At 41.4% G+C, this 27,903-nt stretch overlaps 1 protein-coding gene across 3 annotated transcripts in view; it reads left to right on the top strand.

Moving 5' to 3' along the window:
* The window catches only part of LOC104594565 (uncharacterized), a 62,236-nt gene that overhangs the window by 24,949 nt on the left and 9,384 nt on the right, over nt 1-27,903 (top strand). The window lies entirely within an intron of this gene.

Raw genomic sequence — 27,903 nt, 5'->3', positions numbered from 1 at the left:
GAAGGGGATGGCAACACAAAATATTTTCATGCTTTGGAAAATGGGAGAAGGAGAAAGAATTATGTGGCTAAAATGGAGGTAGAAGGGCAGGAGATAATTAATCAAAGTGCGATAGGAGATTTGTAGACCACTTTAAGTCCATATTTAGAAGACCCCTAAATGAAAAAATTGTAATGGAGGATCTTGAATGGGCTTGCTTGCAATCTGAAGAAGTCTACTGGTTGGGAAGGAATTTTGAAGAAGAGGAGATAAGAAAGGCAATCTTCTCAATGAACAAATCCAAAGCCTCCGGGCCAGACAATTTCACTATGGCGGTATGGCCTTCTGTTAGGATTGTTGGGAAATTGTGAAACATGATCTAGTTGAGGTGTTCAATGAATTTGTGGAAAGGGGCTTCATTAGTTCAGGGATAAATGCTACCTTTCTAACTCTTGTCCCAAAGAATCCTGATGCTTGCCATCCAAAGGACTTTAGACCGATCAGCCTAGCGACCAACTTGTATAAGATTATTGGTAAGGTCCCCTTTGTGAGGCTAAAAATAGTTCTCCCAACCTTAATCAACTAGCAAAAAGGGGCTTTTGTAAAGGGGAGACAAATAGTTAACCAAATCATCACCGTGAATGAATGCGTGGAAGAAATGAAAAGATCAAGGAAAAAAGGCTTTGTATGTAAGCTGGACCTCGAGAAAGCTTATGATCTAGTGGATTGGACGTTCTTAATTGAGGTAATGAAATCATGTGGATTTGTGGAGAAATAGTGTAATTGAATTTTTAGATGTGTTAAGTCTTGTGATTAACTCATTATTTGATTCTGGTCAATGGGTTTGTGAGAGACTTCTTCCCAACTTGTAGAGGTTTGAGTCAGGGAGACCCCCTTGCACCTTTTCTTTTCACCCTTGAAGTGGATGTTTTAAGTAGAATAATTTATAAGGCTGAAAGGGAGAATGAAATTAATAGATGAAAGGTTGGAAAGGATAGCTTACTAATTACTCACTTACAGTTTCCAGATGATATTTTAATTTTCTATGAGGGGGTAGAACAACTTTTGGCGAGGAATCTGAAAGCTTTTGTGAGAAAATTTGAACTTGTCTCCAATCTTAAAATTAATCTTGAGAAGAGTTGTATTTGGGACTTAACATGGAAGAGGGGACCTTATTGTTGTCAAAAATGTCCTAGAATGTTCCATATCTAGTTGGCCTCTAACTTACTTAGGGCTTCCCTAGGTGCAAACCCGAGAGAGTAGATTTTGGAGTCCAATCATTGAAAGGTGTGCCAAGAGACTAGTAACTTGGAAAGAAATTATATCTCACTTGGGATAGGATTACTTTGATTTAGTCCACACTTGCTAATCTACAAATCTACTACTTGTCAGGCTTTAGGATCCCTAAAAAGGAGATAAAGAAGATTGAGAAACTGATGAGGGACTTCTTGTGGGAGTCGGGAGAGGGCAAAAAAGACCACTTGGTTTTTTGGAGACTGTGAGCAGAAACTTAGAAGGAGGCTTGGGAGTTGGGAATGTGGATAAAAAGAACGTGGCATTGCTAGGAAAGTGGTTATGGAGATGGCAACGGGAACGGGATAGACTTTGGCATAAAGTAATAGCCAATATACATGGTAGGTTGGGGAATGGCTGGGATGCTGGTGTTTCTAACTGGGCTACCTTATCATCTCCATGGAAGGCAATTCATGGTATTCTGTCCACTGTCCTCTAGTTCATTAGGTATGATGCTTGTTCATGGGATTTTATCAAAATTTGGGAGGATGTTTGGGTTGGTTCTTACCCTCTAAAGGATCTGTCAAAGAACCATTCAACCTAAAAGCTTAAGCTGTTAGGTGAGGTCCTTGAATAGGTTGATATTCTCTAACACATCCCCTCACACGAAAGCCTATCGGGCTTGAAGGGTGAACAAGCACAGGCCCACCCATACCTTGTGCTGAAACTTAATTAATTATAATGGGGGCGAGGAGGATTGAACACTAGACCACTTGGTCGAAGTGGCTCTGATACCATGTCAAAGAACCATTCAACCTAAAAGCAAGGTTTAAAATGTCGATGTCGATGGAAATGTCGCTTACCAAAATATAGGACATATGTCGGAAATGTCGAGGGGAAATATTGTAAAAATTAGAGACATTGTGGAAATATTATGAAATATGTGGAAATATGCAATGATATTTTGTAAAATGATAAAAGAAGCATTAATACATATTTCTAGACTATTATCTTATTCCCAACCATTATATAAAGCTAAGAAACTAAGATCAATAACAAATTAGTAAATGATGATTTACTGATTTATTATGCATTTTGATGTTTTTACAAGGTTATATGATATTTTCTTTTCTTATTTTTAATTCTGATTTATTATAAATTCTAATATATTTATTTCACACTAGTAAATAGAAATACAATTATTCTGATTTTTTAAATATTAAAGTTATAATACATTATGTTTTATTATAAATTTAATAAACTGATTCTCCTTTTTGTAGTATTAAGATTATGATAAATTCTGAATTCTTATAAAATTAATGAATTTATTATGATGTTTAATACTAAATTTATAATAAATTATGATTTAGTATAATATTTAATAAATTTATTCTGATTTTTTATATTAAATGTAGAATATGATTTATTATAAAATTTAATAAACATTTTCTGATTTTAATAAATATTTTAAAAGATACTAACTAGTTAATATTTTATTACTTGAAGAATATTTTATGTTTTATATTATAAAGTAATTAATTTATTCTTTTGTTTTATATCTTGTTAATTCTTTTTTATAAATATTTTATTTGAAATATTAAATAGAAATTATTAATGGAATAATTTATATTAACATACTGTATTATATTAATATAATATACCAATATATTATATTATTAATGTACATTAGTCGACATTAGTTGACATCCTGTCGACATAATAGGAAAAACTGTCTTTTTTTTTGGTTATTTGGATCGATTTGGTCGACCGAAATAATGCAATTTTTATATTACCATCCATTTTCATGTTGGTGAGTCTCGACATTGACATATATCGGGCGACATTAGCGACATTTGGCGACATTTGAAACTATGCCTAAAAGCTTAAGCTGTTAGGTGAGGTCCTTGAATAGGTTGATATTCTCTAACAGGATCTTTTTCCATCCTTATTGTACAAAAATGAATGTATTTCAAAATTCGTTGTTCTCCCTGTTCTCCCCGTGGATCGTAATTTGGGACTTTGGCTTTGGTAGAGGGTTAAGGGATGATGAATTGAGGGCTTGTCTGGATTTGCTTCAAATTCTTCAGTGTATGTCTTGATCCTGATAAGTCAGATAAGCTTATTTGGACCCCTCACCCTAAGGGTTTGTTTTCATTTGCTTCCTTCTTCAAGTCTCTTTGTAACTCTCTGCCTTCTTCTTCTTTTCCCTTGAAAGAATTCTGATGCAAACCTATTCCCCCTAAAATAAGAGCCTTTTGTTGGGAAGTAATTCATGGAAAAATTAATACTTTGGAAATGCTATAGAAGAGGAGACCCAATTTATGCCTCTCCAAACTGGTGTGTTTTGTGCATATCTGATAATGAGAGTTTCTCTCATTTACTGATTTCCTGCTCCTTTGTTGCAGATATCTGGAATTGGTTCTTTTCGTTGTTTGGGTGCAGGTGGTCTTTATCAGTGGAAACTAATCTAATATTTGATCCTTCTATGTTTACTTGGCCATAAAGGAGGGGGAGGATAATGTAGAGGTGTGTTGGAGCAGACTTGGCTTGGACAATTTGGGAAGAGAGGAATGCAAGAATTTTCTCTGAGAAGGAAAGAAGCAAGGAAGAGATAAAGGATTGTGTGATGTGTAGGGTGATCCATTGGATCAAATCTTTGGACCTGTTTTCTCAAATTTCTCCTGATGATATATGGAGAAATTAGGAAGTAGTTGCCAGAAGTTCTTCAAGAAAGGAAAGAATAAATGCTGTATGGCTACCTCCACCTGAAGAATATGTGAAATTGAATTTTTATGGGAGTAGCAGGGGGAATCCAGGACCTGCTGGTATAGGAGGGGTTGCGAGAGACTTGGAAGGCAAACTGGTAGCCTTGTTTTCTGGCCCAGTGGGGATTGGGGACTCTCTCAAGGCTGAATTGTCTGTGGCCCTATAAGGAGCACAAATTGCTAATGAATTGAATATAACCAATTTGGTGATTGAAGGAGATTCAAAATTGGTGGTGGGTTGGTTAAAGGATCCAGAATCTGTAATATGGTGCTACAGGGGTTAGCGGATGCTTTGGCCAAACAAGGGGTGAAGAATAGACTGTCTTTGTTTTGGTCTCACTTGTAATTTTTTTCTGTTTTATTTACAGAGAGGTAGCGGCTCGTGCCTGTCTAAGGGACACTTGTAATGCTTACACTTTCAGACTTAATAAAATCTAAACTTGTTTATAAAAAAAATACAACTCTAACTAGGGGTGCACAAATCAGGTTCCCAGATTTGAAGAATTTGAACTACATTGGGCTTGTATTCATTCAAAATTTAGCAACTGTTCAGCCCAACCTGACTCAAGTTGCACCCCAACTCTAACATATTAACACATATTTCTTGTGAAAATTAAACTCAATTGGCCAGTTGAACCATGAACCAGGCCCCTGTCTGGTCCAAAGAAAGCCATCAGAATTCAGAACCACCTATTGAACTGGGAAAACAGTGACTGGGGCTCTGGGTGCAGGTTCTTTTTCGGTTTGATGTCCTGTCTGCTTCCCAAAACATTGGTCAAAACCAGGTGCTGCTGTGTGAAACATCCTGTTCATTAATATAAAATAGTAATCTAGTATTGTGCTAATCAGCCTAATCTGGACCCACCCAAAATATCAACTCCCTGTTCTCCAGGATTGCTTCTCTCTAAGAATACAATGATCTTCAGTGTTGCATCACATGATGCTTTTTCTCAGAAAGCATTCACTTATTTGGATTGGACATGGTAATAACTAGTAATTAGTAACTGACTTTACCTTCACATGAACCACATCTTAGTTGCTAACTGGTTTCATTCCAGGGGAACTGCTATTGTACACCTTTACTATTGATATTTCTTTTGAGCATTACATATGGGAAGAAAATAAGCTTGTATTGGTATTGGGCATAGTGATTTAAAATATGTGCCTAAGCTGCACCCAGGCGCATGTAGCCCCTTTGAGAATATGTGCTCTTGAGCCCAGGCGTGCACCTCGACTAAATTATGCACCTTTACAAGCATGGTGACTGGGCCAGGGGCTCCGACTCCCTTGAGGCAAGCCGGAACAAGTTCATGTGAGTCCTAAATTCTTGGCCCATATATAAAGAGATTGGTTTTGTGTTTTTTGTTGCATTTCATTATATTTTAGGATTAGGAATTAAATGTTGTTTGATGAAAAATGTTTTGCATTTAGAAGGATGAGAGAACAACACTAGCAAAAGGTGGGCTCTGTTATGCTTATGTATTTTTATGTAGCCAATAGGGTTTTTTAAAACATATAGTTTCTTTTAAAATTTGAGTTTGCATTTTTTGGATTAATATTGATTTTATTTTGCTTTGTTTTTCTTTTTTTTTTTAATTTCTTAAAAGTTTTGCATGTCACCTTGCACCTGAGGTGAATCCCATTATGCTTTTAAAACATTGATTGGGTACATGTGGTGGTGTTGTGCAATCACTATATCTTGTGCTCTATCATTTGTAACAGTTCTAGATTTCAGGGGCTTATGTCTGTCTATAGGTTAGGGTCCTTGCTTGTTGTAATGATAATATCCTGGGCTAACAAATGTAAGAATGTTGGCTTGAGTCTGAGAGTGGTCACTTTGTGCAAAAAAATGTGGAAGTTTAGGTCCATATCCAGTGCAGGACCAGATCCAGTAGGCACAACATAGGAAGCACATTCAGTGAGCACTTTATAAATATTCTGGCAACTATTAAAAGTTGTCTTTGATCCTAAGGGTAGGTTGGGAGTATTTCAAGGGACAGGTGTCAAGAAAAAATTGAAAGTGCTCATTTAATGTGCTTACAATGACGTGTCTACCTGATCCGGACTCATCCAGTGCACCCCTCCCAAGACCATAGGTGGGACCAACATTGGACAATGGCCTTATGCCTACCCATAGATTGTTGCTTTCTTTGTATCAGTAATGTGGATTCAAACAAAGAGTCCCATCGAAAGATGGCCCACGGATTGTTGCTTTCTTTGTGTCAGTAACCTGGATTCAAACAAAAGGATCCCATAGATGTATCTCTTAGAGTCTGATGGACTGTGACATTCACAGCACAGCACTTCCTTAGAAAGCCTAGATCTGTGACATCTAAAATTAAACAGCTTATTCAAATAGATTTCTAACCTGGCTTCCTAGATGAATAGCCTCATTAGGGTAAAGATGAGCCCACCGTATTGGGAAACCACCATTGTCGGAGATCGTTATACCATATTATTGCATCTTTAGGTCTGTATGCCAGCCCTCTTGGCTGTGTCCCTTATCCATGACCAGTGGGGATTAGGGATATTACTACAACATTTTTTTATTGTAAATAAAAATTCGTTCAAAAAGGAAAAATATGACAAGAAATCAATGATGTAGACCAAAACAAATATAATACTTACATCCATCATCCACTAATACATATTTATCCACACATCAAACATAAATAACCTAAAAAGATACATACATAATCCTCCTCCCCCTCCCCTTACAGTTGACTTGTCAAATAAACAAATATCCATTATCCTTCCCATAGAGAAAACTCAAGGAACCCTCGAAACACCTAACAAAGCTTTAACGTTTCTCCTAAAACAATATATCCTACTTTAATCCCTTCAATTTAATCAACAAATCATCACCCTTATGCCTTTGCCTATCCCCCTATATATTGAACCTCCAATAAGATATAAATATTGCATCCATGTTTTCAATAGCCAACCAAATGCTTTTGATCTTGTTATTGATAAAAGAAGGGAGAGGTTATTCCATGAGACCATGAGGTTATGATAGAAATTTTTTTATTAATAGGTTATGATTGAAAATGGAGGGTAACCAATTACATTATTATTATTATTATTTTTATGAATGAGGCACGAGGTGCAACCTGTCTGTTGGTGTATAAAAAAAAGAGAAAAAATAATAACAATAAACAAATGAAAGAGGAGAGCTCATGGAAAGGATTGAATGGGTTAATGTCTCAACCCAACGGATGTGAAATTAAGTAGGGCACGTTGGGCCTAATGGGATGGAAGGTTTTAGTGGGACCCAATGTATGGGCCCTCTAACGTATTGGCACAAGGTGTTGGAGCTCAACATGAATTGAAGAAAATAAGTAATAAACAAAAAGAAGGGGGGGGGGGGGAAGAAATTCTGGTTGGATCTTGACTGACCACATTACCCATGAGGTGCTATTACACCTAGCTGCCAAATGGCCTTTTAACAAATGATTTCCCAATCAGTTCAACATGGCCCCTTAATTAAGGGAGATCGATTCACTTGCCATTTCAGTCTAGAGAAGAGCATTTAAATTGAATTGTCAGATCTCAATGGCTTTCAATATAATGTAATTTAAGAAGGAATGTTACAACTAATCAATTGGATTTCCTTTTATGTGTAGGCCCAATCATGTGCCAAGTGGCACTTGGTTCCAAGTACAGCTAGAGATTGAAATTAACTTCAATTAAAGGATCTAATTATCTTAATCAGGTCAACAAAGTGATCACCGATATGTCAATTTAGTGGCCCCCATTTCAATCAACATTAAATGGTGATTAATTGAATTGAAACCATTCAAATCAATTCAAATCTTCCAAACCAGCTCATCGTCTACTGGTGAGCCTCTATAAATAGAGGAGAAAACAAGAGGAAGCTCTCCTTGGGTTCTTCCCCCCCTTTGGCTCCTCAATTCAGTTCCATTGGCTCTGTTTCTTTTGACAAGAAAAAGGAAGGGACGGCTGCATCTAGATCAAGGAAGGAAGATCCAAATTTTCATCTCCTCAACTATTGAAGATTCAAAGCTACTACAAGTTTGCTACATCGATTGGGGGATTTTGGTCTTCAATTTATTGCAGTCAAAAGCCTCGGTCAAATTACTAGAGTCAAAAAATATTCGACAAATCCTTTCAGCCAAGAAGGCCTCCATCAATTTATCACAACCAAGGGACCTCTTACAACTAAAGGTTAGCATTGCGGTTCATGTTCAAATCAACAATTGATTGCGGACAAAAGCTTTGTTCACATACAATTGGTCACTACAAGTTCCTTCTACAACTACAAGTCACCATGCTTTTCCAATCGTGTTTGTGGCAAGCTACAAGTACAAGTTCGGGTTATGTTCGTGACGAGAATTAGAGGATTTTCTTTGCAAAAAAAAAAAGAGTTTGTATCCCATTTACATTTCTGCAAAAAGAAAAAAAATTAAATTTCTTTGAATTTGTCCGCATTTTTTTGTGCTCCAAATTTAGCGCAAATTTTGTGTCGACAAATTTCTGGCACGCCTGGTGGGACCTCTCTTTTCTCTCATCTCTCAAGTCAGCACATCAAGTTTGTTTTTGCAAACAGTTTGGACACATGGCTCCAAAGAAAACCGTTTCAAGTGTTGTCGACAAGGTTCAAAGTATCGATATAATACACATATCGGCAGTATCGTATTGGTACTTAGAAACGCCCGAAACACTATTTTTTTAGTTTTTTTTTTCAAATTTTGGTTTTTTGGGAAGCTAAAAACATGTTTTTTATTATTAAAAGAGCTGGTGTTCTGAAGCACCTGGAAACAGGCGTTTCGGACCGTATCTTTTTCAAAAGATACGATACGATACGTCCAATACAGGGTGTATCGTATCGATACTTTAAACCATGGTCGTTGACAACAAGAAAAATGCAACTTATAGTACAAGTTCATCTAGTTCAGGTGCTTTGCCAACTTCTAAGTATGAGAAACCAACCACTCGTCTCATGACGAGGTCCAAGAATTCACAATTGGTTGCATCTCTTGCTCGTACAACTCTAGGGGTCCCTTCAAAAAGCCGAAACACCAAAACGGAACCTTTAAGGCTACCAATGGTGAAGGATGCTACTAAGGAAGGGGTAACTCCGAGAAAAGAGTTGATCTCAACAACTCCACTTGAGCATCCAAGTGGACAAATACCTGTGTCGGATGTGGAATCTAGTACCGGCTCAAGGTTCGACTCTCATCCCAACTCCCCTGAGACTGGAGGGTCCGATTACATATAGACATACTCCTACACTTCGGTAGCACCCGTTATGATGGTGGGAGCTACTACAGTGGAAGAACAACTTGCTGAAATGGTCGCGGCCATCGCTAAGTTAACAAAGACGGTGGAAGAGAAGGACCTTCAAATTGCTTCTCTCATGAACCAAATGGAACAAATGCAAACAACGACATTCATGCAAGGGTTTTCACACCCACCCCTCGCAAGTAGACCCTCCACGAGAGGAGTTGCCGGGACGTACTAACATACGGGACACCCAATATGCTTCGGTTGCCTCCCTCTCAGTACAACAACTCCAAAACATGACAGGTGACACGATATGTGCTCAGTATGGGGGTGTTCCACAGTCATCCTCGGTGTATACTAAAAGGCATACACTGAGCACATTAATCATATGCCTATGCCATTAGGGTACCAACCCCCAAAGCTTCAACAATTTGATGGGAAAGGTAACCCCAGGCAACACATTGCACACTTCGTGGAGACATGCAACAATGTTGGGACCTACGACGATTTGATGGTAAAACAGTTTGTGCGATCCCTACGAGGGAACACGTTCGATTGGTACACCGACCTCACTTCTGGATCAATCAGTAGTTGGAGTCAATTAGAAAGAGAGTTCTTGGATCGCTTCTACAGCACTCGACATATTGTAATCATGTACGAACTTACTACCACAAAACAGAGAAAAGATGAACCAATTGTTGACTATATCGACAGGTGGAGAAATCTCTATCTTAATTGTCGAGACAAGCTCTCAGAGTCTTCAACCATTAGTACTTGCATTCAAGGCATGCATTGGGGTTTGCATTATATCCTCAAGGGAATAAAATCCCGAACATTTGAGGAAATGGCCACCCGCGCCCATGACATGGAACTTAGCTTGGCTACCTTCGGAGAACATCACCTGGATGATTTCCAAAAGGAAAAGGAAAAGAAATATGGTGAAAATGAGACAAAATTGAGTACAAGTTCGGGCGTGCCAGAAATTTACAAAAAAATGTGGACAAATTCAAAGAAATTTATTTATTTTTCTTTTTGCAGAAATGTAAATGGGATACAAACTCTTTTTTTTGCAAAGAAAATCCTCTGATTCTCGTCACGAACACAACCCGAACTTGTACTTGTAGCTTGCCACAAACATGATTGGAAAAGCATGGTGACTTGTAGTTGTAGAAGGAACTTGCAGTGACCAATTGTATGTGAATAAAGCTTTTGTTCGCGATCAATTGTTGATTTGAACATGAACCGCAATGCTAACCTTTAGGTTTAAGAGGTCCCTTGGTTGTGATAAATTGATGGAGGCCTTCTTGGCTGAAAGGATTTGTCGAATATTTTTTGACTCTAGTAATTTGACCGAGGCTTTTGACTGCAGTAAATTGAAGACCAAAATCCCCCAATCGATGTAGCAAACTTGTAGTAGCTTTGAATCTTCAATAGTTGAGGAGATGAAAATTTGGATCTTCCTTCCTTGATCTAGATGCAACCGTCCCTTCCTTTTTCTTGTCAAAAGAAACAGAGCCAATGGAGATGAATTGAGGAGCCGAAGGGGGGGGAAGAGCCCAAGGAAGAACCCAAGGAGAGCATCCTCTTGTTTTCTCCTCTATTTATAGAGGCTCACTAGTAGACGATGAGCTGGTTTGAAAGATTTGAATGGTTTCAATTCAATTAATCACCATTTAATGTTGATTGAAATGGAGGCCACTAAATTGACATATCGATGATCACTTTGTTGACCTGATTAAGGTAATTAGGTCCTTTAATTGAAGTTAATTTCAATCCCTAGCTGTACTTGGAACCAAGTGCCACTTGGCACATGGTTGGGCCTACACATAAAAGGAAATCCAATTGATTAGTTGTAACATTCCTTCTTAAATTACATTAAATTGGAAGCCATGGAGATCTGACAATTCAATTTAAATGCTCTTCTCTAGACTGAAATGGCAAGTGAATCGATCTCCCTTAATTAAGGGGCCATGTTGAACTGATTGGGAAATCATTTGTGAAGAGGCCATTTGGCAGGTAGGTGTAATAACACCTCATGGGTAAATGTGGTCAGTCAAGATCCAACCAGAATTTCTTCCCCCCCGCCCCCCTTCTTTTTGTTTATTATTTATTTTCTTCAATTCATGTTGGTCTCCAACACCTTGGGCCAATACGTTAGAGGGCCCATACATTGGGTCCCACTAAAACCTTCCATCCCATTAGGCCCAACGTGCCCTACTTAATTTCACATCCGTTGGGTTGAGACATTAACCCATTCAGTCCCTTCCTTTTGCTGAAAAGAAAGCTTTATTAGATATTGGAGATAAGAAACTGATCTTCAGTACTTTCCTTGTAGAAGGAAGTTTGATTTAGGTCCAGAATTGGGCTCCAGATTGCAACGAAGTTGAACCCAGTGCCGGGAACTTTTTGATTAAACTTCTCGGTCTTCCCTTCAACCTTTGGAATGATCAAATACTGAGGAAAATTATTAGAGCGTTGGGTGGAGTTCTGTTGGAGATTAACTTAAGAAACTTGAGAGCGGTGGAACTTAAGGTTGCTGGGATCAAACCGGAGAAGTTGCCGCGGGCCTTCGAAGTTCTCTCAGAAGGTGCTTGGTACCAGGTTTAGTTAGCTTCAGAAGATGAAGCCTTGCTTTGGGGAAGACGACCAGAGGTTGAAGGAACTAACGAGCTTGCAGGTTGGTGTACACGTGGCCCTCAGGGGCTGGCGGGAAAGCCTGGTGCGGGTGGGCGAAATATAGAGGAAGGGGAACAGTCGCAGGGGTGCCCCAAGTCTCGAAGCTTTCCTTTTAAGGCTTCTAATTCAAATTTTTTTGAAGAGGGGTTGTTTAAAGAGGGTGGCCCGTCCTATGCTGACGTGGCTAAAATGGGAAAGAGTTGTTTGTGCTCTAAGTCTTTCTCTGAACCGGCTTTAGGGAAGGTTGGGCCGGTCGGGTCAGTGGGTGAGCCTTCACTTGGTTTTAAAAGCCCACATGCCAACTTAAGTCATCACGTGGGGCGAGGCAGGCTTGGGGTGATGATAGATGGCGACATTCATCTATCATTGTCTAAGTCTCGCCCTCTCGACTGTGGAGGGGTGAAGTTAGCGAGCAAGGTAGAAGGATGCCGGCCTCTGTGTTGGGTCCGACGGGCAGCCGGCGACGCGCAAAAACACAACATTCCTGATCGCCCAAACCCACGCTATTCGAGAGGCAGACCAGAAGAGAAGGAAGAGGCTGATCAAGGTTGGATAAGCTGTGGTTCAGATTCTGATTATGATGAAAGTTCAAAAGCCTGTGGGAGTTTAGGCAGTGCGGCTGATGAAGCTCTATCTAAAGATTAGAACAGGGATACTTTTAGCCTGGATTGTTTGTTCTTAGGAGATTCGGTGGGGGAATGAAAGGAGGAGGGGGAGGAGCGGGTGAATGATCTTAACTCAAATCTGGCTGAGCCCCCCCCCTCCCCCCCTAGTTCTAGTGCTTTGCAAGAGGCCGAAAAGGAGGTAGCTCGGGTCTCCTCAGAGTTGAACAAGGGTACCTCACAGAGAGGTACATACTTCGGTACAGAAAGGGGTCATTGTGTTGATACAACGACAGGGATTTTCTTCCCCCAACTCTGGGAGACAGAGTGCTCTAATTTCTCAAAAAAGAAAGTGACTACTACTCCTTCGCCTTTGCTCTCTCCTCACTTCTCTACCTCAGGTAAATCCCTTAACTCTATCAATACAGTTTTGGATACTGATGAGCGCTCTGTGTCTCTTGTTCCAGATTCTCTTCCCAACCAAGAGTCGGAAGCCCTTGGTCTGAAAGCCACAGTGAGTCTACAAGGGGGGGAAGTGGGTGAGGAAACTTGCAGAGAGACAATAATATGGGAAATCTTAGAAAGCCTCTTGGGTGAAGTGGAAAGGAAGGATTTGCAGAGAGGGAGCCTGGAGGGGACAAAAAGGGCTGTAGTTGGAGGTAATGTGAGAAGGAACAAGAAATTTCCTAGGAGTGAGGAGAGTGCATCTTTAGAAAAAGAGGAAACTAATGGGGAAGAGTCAGTTGTAGAGTTTGTGAAAAAGTTGGGGTGCAAGTTGAAGAACCCGAATGATCTAAAAGCCTACATGCAAAAAAAAGAGGACAGCAAGATGAAGTTTAGAAGGCTGAGTGAAGTGGAGAGGTTAAAAAAAGATATTGAGGGGGACAAGAAGTTTGAAGTGAAAGGGATTAGAAGAAAATGGTCTAAATAGATCTTGGAGGAGTTAGAGTTAAGGCTAATAGTTTTCAATGAGAATCCTAAGTTGGAATGTGAGGGGGTTGGGCAGCATTAGGAAGAGAGCAACAATCAAAGAGGTAATTAAGAAGTTTAATCTGGATGTGGTAATGCTTTAGGAGTCCAAAAGAATGGATTTTGATTGCAGATGGGCAAGGAGTGTGTGGAGTTCTAGAGGTATAAAGTGGGTGGTTGCTCCTTCGTGGGGTTCCTCGGGAGGGATTGTGACCCTGTGGAAAGAAGAGATACTCTTAGGTGTGGAGGAGCTAATTGGAGATCATTCTGTCTCCCTAAAGTTTAGACAGGTGGACGATGGATATGAATGGGTACTAACAAATGTGTATGGCCCCAATGACTATAGGCAGAGGGAGAAATTATGGGAAGAATTGAGTGACATTAGAGGCCTCTGGGATGGACCTTGGTGTGTGGGAGGGGATTTTAATGTAGTGAGATTTATTGAGGAAACCAACAACCCCAGACAGAGAGTGACAACAAGTATGAGGAAGTTCAACCAATTTGTGGGCTCTTTTAATCTCAAAGAACTTCCTTTCCTAAATAATAACTTCATTTGGTCCAACCTTAAATCACGACCAATTTGCTCTAAGTTGGACAGATTTTTGTTCTCAACAGATTGGGAGGAACATTGGGGCAATATTACTTCTAGGGCTCTCCCTAGACTTACTTCAGACCACTGGCCTATAGTGTTGGTCAAGGAGGAAATAAGAGGAGTAGGGCCTACCCCTTTCAAGTTTGAAAATATGTGGTTGACTCATCCGGGTTTCACTCAGAAAATCAGAGAGTGGTGGGAGCAAGCTAATCCGGTAGTTGATTGGGAGGGAATGAGGTTCCATAAGAAACTCCAATACTTAAAATCTCAATTAAAGGAGTGGAATAGGCTGGACTTTAGAAGATTAGAAGAGAGAAAGCAAGTTCTGGTGGAGCAAATCGAGGATTTGGACCTGAAGGAAGAGAGAGGCCCCTTTGGAGAGGAAGAAAGGAAGTTGAGATGGGTTTTGAGGAGGCAAATGGAGGACATCCTGATTAAGGAGGAAATCAGTTGGAGGCAAAAATCTAGGTGTAAGTGGCTAAAGGAGGGAGACAAAAACACAAGGTTTTTCCATTCAGTGGCAAATGGAAGGAGAAAGAAGAATTACATCTCTAATTTGGAAGTTGATAAGGCAGTTTTGTCTCACCCGGCTGAAATTGCAGAGGCTCTAGTAAATCACTTCAAATCTATTTTTAGAAGGCCTATGAATGAGAGAGTGTGGTTGGAGGGTTTGGATAGGCCGACTCTAAGTGTAGAGAAGAGAGAGTGGTTAGAAAAAAGGTTCGATATGGAGGAGGTAAAGGAAGCAGTATTCTCTATGGATAGGACAAAAGCTCCGGGTCCAGATGGGTTCACAATGGCCTTTTACCAGGATTGTTGGGATATTTTGGAGAATGATCTTACATCAATTTTTGAGGAGTTCCACAGGAGGGGTGTAATAAACCCGGGCTTGAACTCAACTTTCATTGCCTTAGTCCCAAAGAAGAAAGATGCTTCTCACCAAAAGATTTTAGGCCTATTAGTCTGGTGACTAGCTTGTACAAAATCATTGCAAAGGTGCTGTCTCTCAGGATAAAGAAGGTGCTCCCCTCTATTATTGCACCCAACCAGAGTGCTTTTGTGGAGGGAAGACAGATCACCGATCAGATTCTCATTGCAAATGAGAGCTTGGAGAGCTTTAGGAAGTTAAAGAATAAGGGAGTGGTTTGCAAATTGGATTTGGAGAAGGCTTTTGACTTGGTTGATTGGTCTTTCTTGATGGAGGTGTTGAGGAGTTTTGGTTTTGGTGACAGGTGGTGTAAGTGGATCTGGGGCTGTGTTAGGACTTGCCATTATTCTATCCTGGTGAACGGGACTGTGGTTGACTTCTTTCCGGCATTGAGAGGTCTAAGACAAGGAGATCCTCTTTCCCCTTTTCTTTTCACCTTGATTGTTGATGTGCTTGGGCGATTGATCCATAGAGCAGACTCGAGGAATTTGATAAGAGGGTGGAGAGTAGGAAGGGAGGAGGTTCCCTTAACTCTTCTACAGTTTGCAGATGATACCATCCTTTTCTGTGAAGGAGGGAACCTCAATTGGATCCGGAATCTAAAGTTGATAGTACAACTTTTTGAGCAGATATCTAACCTCAAGGTAAACTTTGATAAGAGTTGTGTGGTGGGAGTGAATGTGAACGAAAGAGACCTAAGGGAATTTGCAAGTGAGCTAGGTTGTGCAATTACGGACTGGCCCCTGACTTATTTGGGCCTCCCTTTAGGAGATGATCCTAAGAGTGTTAGCTTTTGGGCTCCGGTAGTGGAGAGGTTTGAGAAGAGGCTAGCGGCCTGGAAGAGGAATTATCTTTCTTTAGGTGGAAGAGTCTCTCTCATTAGGTCTACCCTAGCTAACCTTCCTGTTTACTTTTTGTCAGTGTTTAAGATCCCCTCAAAGGTTTCAAATTTTTTGGAAAAATTTTATAAGGAACTTTCTCTGGGAGCCTGGAGAGGAGAAGAGAGATCATAGGGAGAGTTGGGAGGTGGTCTCTAGGTGTAAAAAACTAGGAGGTCTTGGGATTGGTAATTTCAAGAAAAGGAACATAGCTCTACTGGGGAAGTGGTTGTGGAGGTTCTCTTTGGAAATGGATAAATTGTGGACTAAGATTGTGGCTAGCATTCATGGGCTGGAAGACAATGGCTGGGATCCTGGAATCTTGGCAAGGGCTTCAACTGCTTCTCCTTGGAAATCCATCCACAATCTGCTTCCAGTTTTCTCCCCTTGGATTAGGTATGGTCTAAACTCTGGTAACCAAATAAATTTTTGGGAACAACTTTGGGTCGGGGATTCTCCTCTAAAAGACCAGTTTCCTTCCTGGTATGCTCTTTCAGACTTGAAAAGTGAACCCATTTCTTCTTTCTTGGTCCCTTCAGCCTCCACTTCGGGCTTTGGTTGGAACCTTGGCCTGCGTAGGGCAATTAGGGATACAGACTTGGATAGCTTGGTAGCTCTGCTAGCCTCCCTTGAGGGTGTCTTCCTAAACCCTGCTAAGGAAGACACCAGATTTTGGACCATTTCTAGCTCTGGTACCTTTTCTTGTGCTTCTTTCTTTGAAACCTTAACTCAGCCTCCTACCCCCCTGGGGTTGTCCTTTCTAGTTAAGGAAATTTGGAGTAGACCTATTCCTCCTCGAGTGGGTTTTTTTTGTTGGGAAATTTTCCTGGAAAGAATCAACACTTTAGACTTACTTCAAAGAAAGATACCCAACTATTGTCTACTTCCTAATAAATGTGCTCTTTGTAAAGCTGATGGGGAATCTGGCTACCACCTCATGGCCTCTTGTAAGGTTGCTAAAACTGTTTGGGAGTGGGTTTTCTCCTGTTTTGGGTGTTCTTGGTATCCTTCGGAGACTGTCCAAGGTTTGTTTTCTCTTTCTTTTTTCAGTTGGCCTAAGAAGCGAGGGAAGACTATGTGGAAATGTATTAGGGCAGCGGTATGCTGGTCTTTGTGGGAAGAAAGAAACTCACGCATTTTTTCTGACAAGGAAAAAGCATTGGAAGATTTGTTAGATCGAATCCTTTTAAGAGCTGTCCACTGGCTAAAATCTTTGGAGCTGTTTTCAGATTGTCCTATGGATGACTTGCTAAGAAACTGGAGAGAGATTGCTTCCACTGCTAGATGCAAGAGGACTCTTTGTCCGTTCTGGTCCCCTCCCCCCTCAGGCTTTATAAAGCTGAATTTTGATGGCAGCAGTGTAAGGAATCCAGGGTCCTCTGGGATTAGAGGAGTCTTCAGGAATGAGGAAGGGATTGTTACTGCTTTATTCTCTGGCCCTATTGGAGAAGGTGACTCTCTTAGGGCTGAGATCCTTGCAGCGCTTGAAGGAATTCGAAGAGCAAAAGAATTAAATATTAGCCGCTTGATTCTGGAAGGTGATTCGAAGGTGGTGGTTAATTGGTTGAAGACAGAGGACAGTGGTTTGTGGAACTTTAACAATGAGAAAAAACAGTTCTTATGGCTGGGTAGGGACATTGAGATTCAGTACAGCTGGGTGAAGAGGAGTGCCAACTCATTTGCGGATGGGTTGGCCAAGCAAGGAGTGAATAGGGAGGCTGTTTTTTGGGCTAGTTTTTAATTTTTCTTTGCATTCCCTGTGTTTTCTGTTTTTGGGGAGCTAAGTTATTTTATCTCCCTTTGTATTCTTTTCCCTCTCTTCTCTTAATTTAATGAAGATGATGTTATTGATAAAAAAAAAAGAAATTAAATACAGCTTTTCAAAATCAATTAGGACAAGTCACAATGTAGCCAAATAAAGACAGTCCCAAGAAGCCCCTTGTTTGGCTAATGAATCAGCTACAACATTTACCAATCTGCTCACCCACTGAACACTAACTCTCATATTGCTAGTTAGCCATTTCACATTTTTGAAAAGATCTCTATAACCCCAAATGACAGAATCTGGTTTCAAGAGCCACCCCACCACCACCACCACCTAAGAATCACCTTCAATTATTAAATGCTCCACCCCATGCTGGTTCGCAATCTGTATCCCTTGAACAGCAGCTAGTATTTCTGCCCTTGTAGAATCACCCACTCCCACCGGTCTTGAAAATAAGGAAATAATGTTGCTGTCCTTATTTCTTAGAACCCCTCATATACCTGAAGGTCCTAGATTACCCTAGCTACTCCCATCAAAGTTCAGTTTAATAACACCTTAGGAGATGTCCAATCTACAACCCTTCTGTTTTTCCTAGTAGAGGAATTAGCCACTGCTAACCAATTTCTCCAAAGATCATTAAAGGCAAAATCAGCAAAACACTTTAATGTTTTCAGCTAACGTATTGCCCTTGTCAAAGTGCATTCCTTCACCTCAGAGAGACTTATTTCCTTTAATAGGAAAATTCTGGCATTTCTTTCTTCCCAAATAGTCCACAAGAGAGCAACTCTAATACATTTCCACATAACCCTTTCCTTGTGTGCCACTATTAGGTCTGGCATGGAAGCAAGCCCAAATGATGCGACCCAGGCCCAACAGGCTCAAGCCCCAATTCATAGCATTCCACGAATCATGCGCATAACACCACCTCCGAGGTTCGTTTACACGCGCCATCCATGTCATGGGGATTGATCAGAGTTTGTTAGAGGTCGTGTCCTCTCGTCATGCATTATAAATACTTGTAAGAGGCTGCGTAAAGGATATAGAAGAGGACCCCATTAGTATCTCCTTTGTCTCTCTCCTTTCCTTCTTTCCCCTCCCCTATTGTATCTCCTACCCCTCTCCTCCATTTCAGGAGGGTGAGCTTCCTCGAACCAGCTCCATCAGTACTGAGTTCCGAAGGTGGTAGACCCATAAATTGGTATCAGAGCCTAGCCTTGATTTTGACTACCAGGTCTACATTGGCAGAAGAAAGGATTTATCGAATCGGAGAGGTTCAGCAGACCATCAATGAGCTGAGAGACATTAAGGAGACAGTCTCAGCATTGGTCGAACATTTCGAACGGATGTCTGCGGCACCAAGAGCTACGGAAACCGAAGGGTCCAGCAGCAGAGGAAGCAGGAGAGGAGTGGTCCCGTCAAGGCCGCCAAGATAGACTTTCCGCTCTACTCAGGTGATGACCCCCGTCCCTTGGATCTATCGGGCCGAGAATTACTTTGAATTTCATGAGACCCCAGCTGGCCAAAGAGTCCCTATCGCCGCCATTCAAATGGACGGTGAAGCTATCATGTGATACCAATGGTATCGTAAGACCCACCCTCAGACCACCTAGTTAGATCTAACCGAAGCCTTACGCGTGAGGTTTGGTCCCTCTGGTTACGAGAACTTCAATGAGTCCCTCTCCTGGGTGAGACCGAAGCAAGAATAAAGCACCAGAACCAGGTCAATTCCAATTGATTCAGACGGATTACTCCCTAACAAAAGCACTTGCCGAGTCGGGTTTCAGGGCTATGGTTAGAAATCATCCATCGATTCGTCCCTCATAGCCATCCCAGAGGCACAAGGTTTGTTAGGTAACGATGCAAATTTGCTTTTGGTTACTAATGGTGCTAGTGGTGCCTCTACAGATTCTTCAGCTGCAAACCATGACCTAAGAGAAATCCATTATATATAAAGTACCAAGGATGGAGACTTGGGGATTCTAGGCTGTAGGGGGAAAGGTGAGGAAAGGGTAATTGTGGAAGGTACAAAGAATTCAGCATTGGAGATAGGGAGAAGTGAAGGTGGAGAGAAGGAAGCGGAAGTAGAGGCGAAAAGCCTAGGAGAAGGCCAATCAGATGAGGAGATCCCGTTAATGAAATGGGTTGAAAGAATGGGGTTAAAAATTTCTAAGTTAGCTCCAGCCAAGACCCAAATGAAGTTGAAGGCCAATTGGGGTAAAACAGGGAAGAGGAAATCAAGGGAGGTGGAAAAACTAGGGGTGGATTTGAGCCGAAAAGTACAAGGCTCGAGCTCGGCTCGAGTCAAAAACTTGTAAGCTCAAGCTCGATTTTGAGAAAAAATGTTTTATAAAAATAAAAAATTAGCTCGGCTCATTTCTTAATTGAGCCTATGAATTGGGCTTGAGCTCGGTTGAAACCGAGCCGAGCTTGAGTAGCTCATGAAGAGCTCGGTTCATTGCCACCCCTAGGAAAAACTAAGAAGTGGTTGGGGCAAGAAAGCTAAGGAGAACGAAAGTAGGGGAAGGAGAAACGAAAGGTGAAGAGAGTGGGAAGGGTAAAAGGGAACCGGAACCAAGGTGAAAAGAAGATAGTGAGTTGGAATGTTAGAGGATTGGGGAGAGCAACAAAAAGAAGGCTCGTAAAGGAATTATTGAGAGAAAAGCCAGGCATTGTAATGTTACAAGAATCAAAGGCTATGATTGTTGATAGAAAGTGGGTGAGAAGTATTTGGGGAGGCAAAGGGATTGGTTGGGCTATGGCCCCATCTTGTGGGGCATTGGGAGGGATAGTCACCCTGTGGAATGGGGAGACAATAGAGTGTGTAGAGGAATTTATAGGAAGATTCTCGGTGTCGGTAAAATTAAGGAAGGTAGATGACAGCTGCACATGTGTACTCACAAATGTCTACGGACCTAATTCGTACAGGGAAAGAAATGAGCTATGGGAAGAGCTGGCAGATGTGAGAATACTGTGGCAAGGACCGTGGTGTCTGGGGGGGTGATTTTAACGTTGTTAAGTTTGCTGGATTGGGAGCAATTTATTAAGATACTCCTAGTCACAACTTAAAAAAATAATAATAAACAAGAAAAACGAGCTTTCTTATAAGCCTAGTTAGTCTTATTGGTGGGCTGAAACATTTTAATAAAGAAAGGGGCCTGCAGTCTAGTTTAGTGAACAGCAGGCCCCAAATTAATCGGGCTTGTTTGTAATGCAATAAGCATTTAAAGGGCTTGCAGTAGAGCCCATTTAATGGAACAACAGGCCCTAAAAGAATAAAACCATTTTGATTAATTAATTGTGAGGTGTCTCACTTATTTATGAGGGGATGCCACTTATCCTATTCTAACAAGAGGACTATTTTTCCTCTTTTAACCACTTTAAGTGGGGGGACACATGTCACCCTAGGGGAGGGAGTTATTTTCCCTCCTCTAACTAGGGGTGTCCACGGTTCGGTTAACCGAACCATGGCACTTTTTTGTAAACCGAACTGGTGGTATCGGTTTTTCCAATTCTCCAAACCGAAACCAAACCGGTACCATCGGTTAACCGGTCCGCCGGTTTCGGTTTTTGACCGGTTCAGTTCTTCGGTCTTTTGGTTTTTTATATTTATAATAGATATTATACAAATATATGTATAATATTATATAATAAATAATAAATGATATATAAAATATTATAAATATTTGAAAAATATATAATATATATAATATATTTATAAATAGATCATAATATATATAATGAATATATATTTATATATAATACATAGAAAATGTGACATATATTAAAAATATATATACTGGCCGGTTCGGTTAACCGCATTTTGTGTTCGGTTTTCTCGGTTCGGTTTTTCGTTTTTTTATGGAAACCCCTACCTCTAACCACTTTGAGTGGGGGGGACACATGTCACCCTAGGAAGAAGGATTTGTTTTCCCTCTACCCACTTGAAGTGGGGGGATACATGTCACCCTAGGGGAGAGAGAGTTATTTTCCCTCCTTTAACCACTTGAAGTGGGGGGACACATGTCACCCTAGGGGAGAGAGAGTTACTTAACCACCTCCCTCCTCTATATAAACCCCTCTCCTACAAGGAGAAGGGGCTAATGCCTTCTTGTTGGCTATTACTAATTTATCAGAAGGATTTCTAGCACTAAGAAACAAGTGGGAAGAGAAAAGAGAAGAATATCGGTGTGGAGAGCATAAAAGAAAAAGGAAGAAGGTAGGGGAAAAACAATCTACAGCCTTGTTTCATATTGAAATATATGTAAGGAGGCAACCATCTACAGCCTTGTTCATGAAACTTGGCTGATTATAGTTCCTTACAACCTATTAACCTATATGTGAGGGGAAAAACAATCTACAGCCTTGTTCATGAAACTTGGCTGATTATGGTTCCTCACAGCATGATAATGCACACAAGCACAATTTAAAGGACATTTGTAGCCTTATTGATGAAACATGCATTTTATGATACCTATTTACTTGTTATGCATACAATGTTTGTTTCTTTATATGTTGGTTTTCTCTCAAACAAAGAGGGAATATATACCAGAATTTTCAAAGAAAAATTCTGTAGAAAAATGATACTTAGTTTAGTCTCTATTCGTTGGTACTTCTGAATCAAAATCAAAAGATTTTCTCTGCTCCTAGCAGAGATGTAATTAAGGGAATATCTACGTGATTTCCCGAATGGGGCTTACCCAAATAACAAAAAACCCAATTATTAGTCTAATTGGGTGAATTATGTTATGTGAGAAATTATACTAAAAAAAAATCCACTAACAAATGTGATTAGACATCTTAATGAATCTAACAAGCCAAGACAGAGGGTGTCCACCAGCATGAGGAGATTCAATAGATTTATAGAAAACTTTTAGCTAAAGGAGATTGAAAGTGGTTAATAAAAAGGAGATTGAAAGTGGTCAACAAAGATTCACGTGGACTAATTGTCAAGAAAATCCTTTATGCTTAAAATTGGACAGATTCCTTGTGTCTATGGATTGGGAGGATCTTTGGAATAATATGGTAAGCAGAATATCACCCAAAGTCACTTTGGATCATTGGTCGATTTGCATTCAACAAGAAGTGGGGGGAGAGGGGCTGAAGCCATTTAGATTCGAGAACATGTGGCTTACAATTACCAGAGTTTATGCAAAAAAATCAAGGAGTGGTGGGAGGAAGACAACCCCCAAGCTGTTTGGGAAGGGATTAGATTCCACATGAAACCCAAGAATTTAAAAGAGAAAATAAAGGAATGGAATTTGAATAAATTTGGGAGATTAGAAGAAAGAAAGGCAAAGCTGATAAGTAGAATTGAGGAAATAAATAGAAAGGAGGGAGGGGCGTTAGAGATAGGGGAGGAGGAAAGACTAAATTTGAAAGGAGAATTAGAAACTACGCTTTTGAGAAGGAAATATCTTGGAAGCAGAAATCACGGGTGAGATGGATTAAATAAGGAGATGGGAACACCAAATTCTTCCACATGATAGCAAATGGGAGAAAAAGAAAGATGGGAGTTGGAAGGATTGGAATGGCCAGTTCTAGAAGAGGTGATGAGCAGAAATCTAGAGAAAGACTTTGAGGAGAGGGAAGTGAAAAAAGCAATTTTCTCAATGGATCGATCTAAGGCGCCTGGGCCTGATGGATTCACGATGGGTTTTCTATCAAAATTGTTGGGAGTGGATAAAAGAGGATGTGATGAAAGTCTTCAAGGAATTTTATCATAGAGGGGTTGTAAGCCAGGGTGTTAATGCTACCTTCATAGCATTGATCCCAAAGAAATCTGGAGCTAGCCACCCCAAGGACTTCAGGCCAATCAGTTTGATAACAAGCCAATATAAGATCCTTACCAAGGTCCTCTCCCTGAGGCTAAAAAGGGTCCTCCTAGCAATTATCTCTCAGTTTCAAGGGGCTTTCATCCAAGAAAGGCAAATCTTCGATCAAATCCTAATAGCTAATGAATGTGTGGAGGATTTCAGGAAGTCTAAAAAGAAAGGCATTGTGTGCAAATTAGATTTAGACAAAGCCTATGACTATGGGTCGGGAGTTCTTGTTGGAGGCTCTTTGGAATTGTGGATTTGGAGCAAGATGGTGTAGGTGGATTAAAGGTTGTCTACAGTCCTGTCATTTCTTAGTATTAGTCAATGGAGTAGTAAAGGACTTCTTTAATGCTAAGAGAGGAGTTAGACAAGGAGATCCTCTTTCCCCCTTCCTTTTCACGATCTTAACAGAAGTGCTTAGCAGACTGATTTCGAAGGCAGATGCGATAGGTGCTTTAAAGGGTTTGAGAGTAGGAAGGGAGAGTGTTGTGGTAACTCATCTTCAATTCGCGGATGACATCATCATTTTTTGTAAAAATGGAGATGAAATGGCAACAAGGAATCTTAGGTTGGTGGTTAACCTTTTTGAAAAAGTGACAAATCTGAAAGTGAACCTCAACAAGAGTGTGATAGCCGGGATTAAGCTAAACCAAGAAGAGGTCAGTATTTGGGCAAAGGAATTAGGTTGTCTACGAAGCGAGTGGCCTTTGAAATATCTGGGACCCCCTCTAGGTGTAAACACAAAAAACTTAGGTTTCTGGGAATTGGTACTAGAGAGGTTTGAAAAGAAGTTGGCAGCATGGAAGAGAAATCATGTCTCACTGGGGGAAGGATCACTCAGTGTTTTAAAAGCGAAAGGTGCAAGGGCCATTTTGCACCTAAGGCACAAGGTGCAAGGCACACCTTTTTGAGGCAAGGCGTACAATTTAAAAAAAAAGCTAAAAAAATGTCAAAAATTTCAAAAAAAAAATAAAAAAATTATAAAACATAATATTAATAAAAAATAAACTTAAATTTTAAAATAAATGTTTTAAAAAACTTGATGAGGGCAGATTTGGCCCTCCAGTCACATCGTGAAACATGGACACCACCTAAGCTATGATTTGGAGTCCCAAATTGCGGTTCGTCTTCACTCCGACTAGCGATTTCGACCACAACTTAGGCCGACTAGAAGCACCTCGTCACTGGCCGATGTGACCTCGACGCGAGGAGCGACCTCCCTCGAGGGCTTGCTAACCTAACTGAAGTCCAGGAGGCGACCTATGAGTTGTGCTCGCCAACAAATTCGGTATGCATATCCCGACACTCCCAAGTTTCTCGAAAGTTGGTCAACGTATCGAGTGTTCTGGAGGATGGTCAACGTGCGTGGCGGTTACATCCGGGGATCTCGGACCGGTTAGGCGACCTCCCGAAAATCTCGGATGCGATGCATGAAGCTCACGCCAAACAAAGCCTATATAAAGGCACCAATCCCAAGGACACGAGAGGGTACACGCGATTAAGTACATTCTATCTCTCATACTTTCTGATTTTTAGCTCGCAATCTACTACAATCCAGCTCTCTTTGAAGAGCTACCTAGCTCGGCACTCGAGCAGCCTCCTAATTCAATCCAGTCAGTTCGACATCTAAGCCTTTATTCAGCAGAAATACTCTAGCTAGACCTTTGAGTCATTAGACACCAGGAAGTAGTCAGAACAACAGGGTGTTGTCAAACACCCTTCATCAATTGGTGTCGTCTGTGGGAAACGCTACAAGAAGCTAAGTTCTCACCTTCTAAAAGGCTAAGTCCTCTTCTTCCAGAAAGCTAAGATCTCACCTTTTAAAAATTTAAGTTCTCACTCTCTAATTTCCATTTTTTTACTAACTGAAAGGCATTTTTAAGCAACACCAACATCAAGAACAAAGAATCAATTACTGGGGGGGGCAAGAACATGAGAACCCTCCATGACAATCAGGAAGCTCGGTGCATTCGAGCAATCAGTAGCAGAATGACCTTAATAACTAGCAGCCTGGCGACAAGCACCTTGGAGTAAGGCCGCCCCTGCAGGTCGAGCCATTCATGGTTCCCGCAAGAGTTGATGGCTAACCGATTAAGCAGCTTTTTGCCAACCTCATTTCAGCCTGGATGAGCCTTGTTAACCTTTTTCGCGAGGTCTCCCCTACAGGTTGAACCCTTTGTGGCTCCTGCGGGAGTTAGCGGCCTATGAACTGTGTGGACGCCCTTGCTGGTCGAGCCTTTCAAGGCTCCCGCGCGAGTTGGTAACCTATAGCTAGTCGAGCTCCCTATGGCTTCTCATAGGAGTTGACGACTAGCGTCTTCGAGGGCTGATGCAGTGCAACCGCAGCATCAACTTATCATTTGATGTTGAAAGTAATGACAAAACCTGCAAACAGAACAAAAACAAATAACCAGCTCGGGCGAACCTCAGCGATCTGACCTGGACTATCTCCAGCCCGAATTGCGAAGCCTCACTACAGATCGAGCTTTTATGGCCCCCCTAAGAGTTGGAAGTGAGCTGAAAGTGGAACCTCCCTCATAGGTCGAGCCCCTTATGGTTCCCGTGAGAGTAGGCGACCCGCAAACAGCAGAACTGCCCCCTTAGGGTGAGCCTCCCATGACTCCAATAGAAGCAGACAATCAGCGGTTCTAGGAGCAATACGCCATGATCTTGCAAGCACCTTCCCGAGGAAGTCAATCTCAAGTGATGATGTAGAAGTAGCCACATCTAAGGGTACAACAGAATGACCACCCGCTTAAGCGAACTGGTCAGGCCACACGTCGGCTAAATAATATTATGGAGAGTGGACCGCAAGTCGCTCCCAGAGCCTAAGGGCTAAGGTGCCGAGCTGATAAAAGTCCTTGGCACCGCATGAGACCCAGTAGCCTCTTTTGCATGGGCGAAATAAAAAGCAGTTCGCATTCAACACGAGAAAGAGAACAAAGGAAAGACTAGTTCGCTCTTAGCACCATGGCAGATGCAAACTTGGCCGATCTCTTCACTTCGGTTTCAGGCTCCACGTCGAACTCACTGGCTACTCTTTTGAGAACTAGTTCGAGTGACACTACGTCGAAGTCTACCTAGGTGGAGCGACCTAATAAAGCAATCACGCAGTTAGAACCCCTTCTTGAGGACGACATGATGAGCTTCACTCTTGAGGTACTTAGTCGGATTGCAGAACCCCTTGATGGTCACATCCCTAATAAGGTAGATGTCCTCGGGGTACCTACTCCACCTCTCCTCGAGCAGATGAATTCGCTCTCGTGCCCCGAAAATCAAGACGACGGATTTGGGCTGAGAAGCAAATTGGACCGTATGAGCTCATCAAACAGTCATTCCAGGCCAAAAGGAACGATCTACTCCCTTCATCGAGCTGCCCTCAGCTTGGGAGTGGGGGGCAATTGATGAGGGCGGATTTGGCCCTCTAGTCACATCGTGACACAAGGCATCTTGGAACAACTGGCTGACACATGGGCACCACTTAAACGATGATTTGGAGTCCCAGATTGTGGTTCGTCTTCACTCCGACCTAGCGACTTTGACCACAACTTAGGCCGGCTAGGAGCACCTTGTCTAGGGCCGACCTTTAGCACCTCGTTACTGGCCGGTGTGACCTCGACGCAAGGAGAGACCTCCCTTGAGGGCTTGCCGACCTGACTGAAGTCCAGGAGGCGACCTGCGAGTTGTGCTCGTCGACAAATTTGGTATGCATATCCCGACACTCCCATGTTTATCAAAAGTTGGCCCACGTACCGAGTGTTCTAGAGGATGGTCAACGTGTGTGGCGATTACCTCCGGGGATCTCGGACCGGTTAGGCGACCTCCCGAAAATCTCGGATGCGGTTCGTGAAGCTCACACCAAACAAAGCCTATATAAAGGCACCAACCCCAAGGACACGAGAGGGTACACACGATTAAGTACATTCTATTTCTCATACTTTCTGATTTTTAGCTCGCAATCTATTACAAGAGTACTAACTTAAGCATTGGAGCGACCTCATCGGGTTAGCCACCCTGAATCCTCTGACACTGTTTCCTTGTAGGTCTCTTCAAAGAGCTACCTAGCTCGGCACCCGAGATGCCTCCTAATTCAATCCAGTAAGTTCGGCAGCCAAGCCTATATTCAGCAGAAATACTCCAGCTCGACCTCTGAGTCATTAGACACCAGGAAGTAGTCAGAACAACAGGGTGCTGCCAAAACACCCTTCATCAAAACCTATTATCTAAAATAAAAATACATAAACATAATATGTAAAGCATATTCAAATGAGAATTTAAAACTGAAATCAAACATAAAACATTTTCAAGCATATAAAACCCACAATCTCTTTTTTCTCAATCAAATCAAGTAGCTAATGTGACATATTACATTCCTAATTCTACGAGCTGCCTTTGTGCCACACCCCTCGAGGCAAGCCCAAACAAGTCCATGTTAGGTGATCTCAAAGAAAGGAAA

Source organism: Nelumbo nucifera, chromosome 2 (assembly GCF_055504915.1).
Source record: "Nelumbo nucifera cultivar China Antique chromosome 2, China Antique-T2T, whole genome shotgun sequence".
NCBI lineage: Eukaryota > Viridiplantae > Streptophyta > Magnoliopsida > Proteales > Nelumbonaceae > Nelumbo > Nelumbo nucifera.
The sequence above is the reverse complement of the archived record's forward strand: the minus strand, read 5'-3'. Positions and strand labels throughout refer to the sequence as shown.